Source organism: Callospermophilus lateralis, chromosome 15 (assembly GCF_048772815.1).
Source record: "Callospermophilus lateralis isolate mCalLat2 chromosome 15, mCalLat2.hap1, whole genome shotgun sequence".
NCBI classification, from domain to species: domain Eukaryota; kingdom Metazoa; phylum Chordata; class Mammalia; order Rodentia; family Sciuridae; genus Callospermophilus; species Callospermophilus lateralis.
The window spans coordinates 87,376,412-87,382,437 of NC_135319.1; positions in this window are offsets into that span (position 1 = coordinate 87,376,412).

Below are 6,026 nucleotides of genomic sequence, written 5' to 3' on the forward strand. Positions count from 1 at the left end.
GCAATAAAACCACCGGATACCATGGCCAATTGGTGCCGCCCTGGGCAAATGGTTATTTTGATCTTTCCTAGACTGGATGCTAGAGAAAGCGAACTTGAGTGTGCTGAGTGGGTCTTAAAAAGTTGTAGGTGCCAATTAAGAAGTACTCATGACAGGTAAGGCCATCTTCAGCCTTAAGTACTAACAGTCTTGTTAGTACTTAAGATGTTTTGTTGTGTGTAATGAAAACTGTAAACAGTTGTTAGTATGGAATCCTGGAAAAACCCATGATTTATAGAGTTCCTTCCCTAACTCCAGGCAGGATTATTCTGGCTGTTTAGTTCCAAAGGCTGTGTGGGGCACCACCTCTGATCACCCAGGGCAATAGGATTCCTGGTAGGAGAAGGAGAAGCTCAGTCAAGCAAGCTAAACATCACCAGGGAGAAGCAGGAATGTACAAAGGAACACAGTCCTGCCTATTGGGTGCCAGTTACACAAGGCAGGAGAGAACTTATAGTACTTGGGGTTGCCTCTCTGCTTCTGCTTCTATTTTCTGATCCCTGCAAACTAGCACCCTACTCAACCACACCTCTTATGAAACTGCACTTCTAAGAGTTCTCAAGCACTTCCCAGTTGGCACAGCTCAGGGTCAAGTTCAGGATTTTCCCTTTCCTGGCTCTGTAATAGTCAGTACTGAAGAAACACACTTCCTGAAAAACCCTTCTTATTTTCTCACCACCTCCTGCTCTAACTTTTGAAAAGGGATATTGGACACCAGCTTTAGAGTTGGATCCCCAGGTTTTGAGCCCTAGCCTGACCATGCATAAGCATGGGCAAATTTCTTAATTTCTCAGGACATCAGTTTGCTCATGCTTAGGACAAGGACAATAACAGCACCTATCACATGATATGGCTTTAGAGAATAAATGAAATCAGGCCAGTCAAATCCTGCCTGGTACCCGGTAAATGCTCAGTAAATGTGAACTTGGTTTCTTCACCTACAAAAATGGGATTTAAAATGGGTCTACATCAGAGAGTTTTTAGATGAAATCAATATACTGTATGTAAAGAATTTAGAACAGGGTCTACATATATTCAGTGGTTAATAAATGTTAGCTATCATTCTTATTACAAGTTGAGCATCCCTAATCCAAAATGCTCCCAAATCTGAAATGTTGCACTCAAAAATTTCAGATTTTAGCTGGATTCAGTGATACACATCTGTAATCCCAGCACCTTGGTAAACTGAGTCAAGAGGATCACAAGTTCAGGCCTGCCTCATCAACTTAGCCAGGCCCTAAGCTACTTAGCAAGAGGCTATCTCAAAATAAAAAATAGAAAGTACTGGGGATGTGGCTCAGTAGTTAAGTGTCTCTGAATTCAATCCCTGATACAAAAAAAAAAAAAAAGTTTCAGATTTTGAAGCATTTTGGATTTCAGATTTTTGGATTAAGGATGCTCAACTACTGAAGTCTATGCAAATATTCCAAAATCCCAAAACTCCAAAATCTGAACTACTTCAGGTCTCAAGCATTTCAGATAAGGGACACTTATCCGATAGTGATTTCCAATTACAACATCTGCCCTAGCTCCAGACTTCCCTTGCAATTTGTTACGTTAAACTCAATGAAACCAAGCTCGCTTGCACCATCCCCTCCCCAGTCCCCATGCCTCCAAACACTCTCTTACTTGTTCGGTACACAGTTGGTACCTGACCACCTACAGTGTCACCCAGAGTGGGTCCTTTCCTCCATGCACAGTCTCCTCCCTCTCTGATTTCAGACACTTCTCCATGCCCTACCTTATTCTGACCACACAGGCTCATAGTTCACTGGGGCCATTAGCACCATTAGCAACAGCTTCCAAATAAACCTCCTTAGAACCATTTCAGCACTAAGCCCCTTGGCAGGCTCCAGTTCTACCTAGCTCTCCTCTGTTCCTCCAGAGAGGCCTCAGGATGCAACCAGCCTTCCTCTCCTTCAGTGCCTGACATCACTCACTCGTTTCCCTTATTTAACCTGCCTGATCGCAGACTATGGAGTCAAGCAGACTTGAACTTCAATCACAACTTAGTTCATTTCAAGAATGACCTTAGGCAAGTTACTTAATTTTTAAGTCTGTTTCCTCAGCTACACCATGAACATAATCCAAATGAAACTGGACTTTCTTGTTCCCATTCTGAGACCCCTCATCGTGAAGAGTAGCATTCCTGTGCATGTAGGCTGCAGACATTCATTTTATATATATACAAATGGAATCTGACATTTGCAGTGTTTGTCACTTGCATCTTCATTTAATGAACTGTGGTAATATACTTGGACATTTTTTATTGTCAATGCCTATAGATCTCTCATCTTTTAAACTATATCATAATAATAGAAATGACGGCTAACAGCTGTTACTCCTTTGGAGATGGCCAATGTCCTCCCTTGAATGTAATGTATTCCTTGGTTTACAATAATGTATTCCTTGCTTTATGCCCAAAGCTTCTCAGTTCAGATAGCCCACATTCTTTCTTGAATGTGCTTCTGGTTTCCTAAATCAACTTCTGTGTCTCTGAAAAAGAAATGAAGTCTAACAAACCTCAGGCTGTCACTAATCCAGGAACTGTGTTAAACATATCCAATCTTATTATCTCAGTGACTCCTGAAAATAGCTACACAAGGTAGACACTAGTATTATACTCATTTCAAAGATAAGCAAACCAGAGGCTGAGGCAGGAGTTCAAAGCCAGCCTTAGCAACAGTGAGGTGCTAAGCAACTCAGTGAGACCCTGTTTCTAAATAAAATACAAAAAAGGGCTAGGGATGTGGCTCAGTGGCCTAGTGCTACTGAGTTCAATCCCTGGTACTTAAAAAATAAAAAACAAAAAGATAAGCAAATCAGGGCACTGAGAAGTTGCCCAAAGTCACATGATGAGTGCCAAAGCTGAGACTGGAACCCAATCAATGGGTTCTAACCTAAAGCCTTCAATCGTAACCACTAATGTACATAGGCATGCTCTACCCATCAATATGGATGCTTTGCCAAAGATTTTCTTGAGGAAGAAACCAAGAGAGGCTATATCTGCACATATAATACCAGATCCTAACAATTCTTCATCCCCATCTCTCTCTCTCTCCAAAGTTCAGAATCTCATTGAACTACTCATCTCTTCTTCCTATTTCTCTTTTTCCAAACTCTGCCAGTACATCTGGCTATCTTCCTCTTTCATCTTCTATAAACCATGTTTCTTGAATCAGTAACCAAGCCCACACTTTTTATCAGTTTTCTTCTCTCTTCATCCCCCTACAGCTACCTGCTGATCAAACAAGCCATTTTCTTTGGGACTGACATTTTTTTTTTAATTTTTGCATTCCTGTGGATTAAACCAGGGATGTTCTGCCACAGAACTACTTCCACAGCCCACCTGCTTTTTAATTCATTTTTTTTTATTTTTGAGGCAGTGTCTTGCTAAGTTGGCCAGGCTGTCCTTGAACTTACAATCCTCCTGCTTCCAATTCTCAAGTCACTAAGATTACAGGTAATTACCACCGAGCCCACCTTTTGCACCTTTTCATGCAACATTTACTCAATGATTATGTACTGGGGGCTGGGGCTGGGGCTGGGGCTGGGGCTCAGTGGTAGAGCGCTTGCCTCACACGTATAAGGCACTGGGTTCAATCCTTAGTGCCACATAAAAATAAAATTAATAAACAATTATGTATTGGGCAGCCTACCACGAGCGCAAGCAAGGCCCTGGGTTTGATTCCCAGCACCATATAAAAATAAATAAAATAAATGTATTGTGTCCAATTACAACTAAAAAAAAATTTTTTCTTAATTTCAGAACAGGCTGGTGGAGAGGAAAAGACAATACAGAGGAAAAGTGAACAAAACTGATGATGCTACTTGGCGATTAAGTGACAAAGGGAAAAGTAAAACAGGAAAGTAAGATTGAGAATATGGTGAGAGGATGGTGGTGCTGATTAAGAAGGGCTCTCTGAGGGTTGGCACTGGGTGAAAGCCTGACCCAGGCTGTCAACAGTTGTATTCCCAGGGAACAGAATGTGGACTAAGTAGGGAGTGGCTCAGGATCAACCATACCTGCTGAGGAAGAAGCAGCAGCCAATGGGTGGAAGAAGTGCGAGGCCCTGGGTTGGATCCTCAGCACCATATAAAAATAAATAAAGATATTGAGTCCAACTACAACTAAAAATTAAATATTTTTTTAAAATGTTGTCATGACCTTTTGGGCTGCTTTGTTAAGAATAGATTTGGCAGAGAAGGAGTTAAAGGCAAAAGCCAGAATGAGGAGTTTCTCAAACCCATCATCACTGACATTCTCTGGAAGGGGAGAATTCTTTGTTATGGATACTTTTCAGAGTGGTGGGCCTCTCCCCTGAGTTAAACATCAGAAAATGTCTCCAAATATTGCCAAGTGTCCTTTGAACAGGCAAAACTGTCACCAGTCGGGACTCCCTGAGTTAAAGGTGCAGGGTTTCTTGTTGTTTGTGTGGTTTGGTTTGGTATTAGGGACTGAACCCAAAGGTGCTTAACCACTGAGCCACATTCCCAGCCCTTTCTTATTTTTTATTTTGAGGCAGAGTCTTGCTAAATTGCTTAGGGCTTCACTAAATTGCTGAGGCTGGCTCTGAACTTGGTATTCTCCTGCCTCAGCTTCCTGAGTCACTGGAATTTCAGGAATGTGCCACCACACCCAGCAGAGGTGTTTCTGTAACCAGGAAAGAGATGATGGTGGTTTGTGTCAGGGTAGTAGATGTGCTGATGGTGAATTGTAGCATTCTGGATATAGTTTAAAGACTATGGTAGCTGATCAAAACATAGGGTGTTAAGAGAAAGGGAAGTATCAAAGATGAGGGCAAGGTTTTTGACTTGAGTAACTGTCAGAAAACAATTCTGTTGGCAGAGCTTGAAAAGGGTGTGAGAAGCTGGGTATAGTGGTTCATGCCTGTGATCCCAGCTGTTCAGGAGACTGAGGCAGAAGGTTTGCAGTTCAAGGCCAGCCTGGGCAATTTAGCAAGAACTGATCTAAAAAATAAAAAGGACTGGGGATGTAGCTCAGTGGAGAAAAATGCCCAACATTCAATCCCAGGTACAAAAAAAAAAAAAAAGTGTGAGCAAAAGAGCTTTATATGAAATCAGTTTTGAACATAGAAGATTGAACAAATTGAAAATAATGATTAATAATGTTAGTTCCTTCCTGGAGTTTCTTTTTTCTAACTTTTAAATATATATGCTGAGAATTTAACACAGGGATGCTCTACCACTGAAACACATTCCCAGTCCTTTTTTTAAAAATTTTTGAGACAGGGTCTCCCTTAATTGCTGAGGTCAACCTCAAACTTGTGATCCTCCTGCCTCAGACTTCCTGAGTCACTGGTGATTACCACCACTTTTATAATTTTCACTGTTATTTTTTATTCTTCTTTCCATAATTTTTCATTAATTTTGTGTTCTTTTGTACCCAGAACTCAATTGCTTCTTTCTTCTTTCGCTACTACCACCATTCACTTTTTAAAAAGTGTATAGAAAATTATGGTATTCAAAGTGTTTTCATATGCATTATTTGATCCTCACCACATTCCTGGGGAAAGGCAAGGCGCACATGCACAAGTTTATCTCCAGTTTCCAGCTGAAGGAAAACCTACTGTGTACCACACTAACTACACAAAGGCTTCAGAGAGAGCACCACGTTCACTTCTAACCCCCTACCCTCGTGCCACCATCATCCCGAGTCCACCGTCTGCCTTCCTGTGCCTTCTCCCTCTCACGGGGTGGTGACGTTAAAGTTGAAATCACATCTGGTCATTCAGGTGTCAAACCCGAAACCATTCAACTGCCTGAATCATCTCCCGTCTTTCATATTCTTCAGCTCGGTAGATATTGGCTTTTAATACTAAGTTTCATTTGCCGAAGGGACAAACTGGGGGAAGCAAGGGCTGTACAGAGGAGCGGGTGTCCGAGGTGTGGCGAGATGGAGCCGGGTCTTTGCGACTCACTCTCCGTGCTTTCCAGCGCTGGCCCCGCCCCGGCCCCGCCCCGCC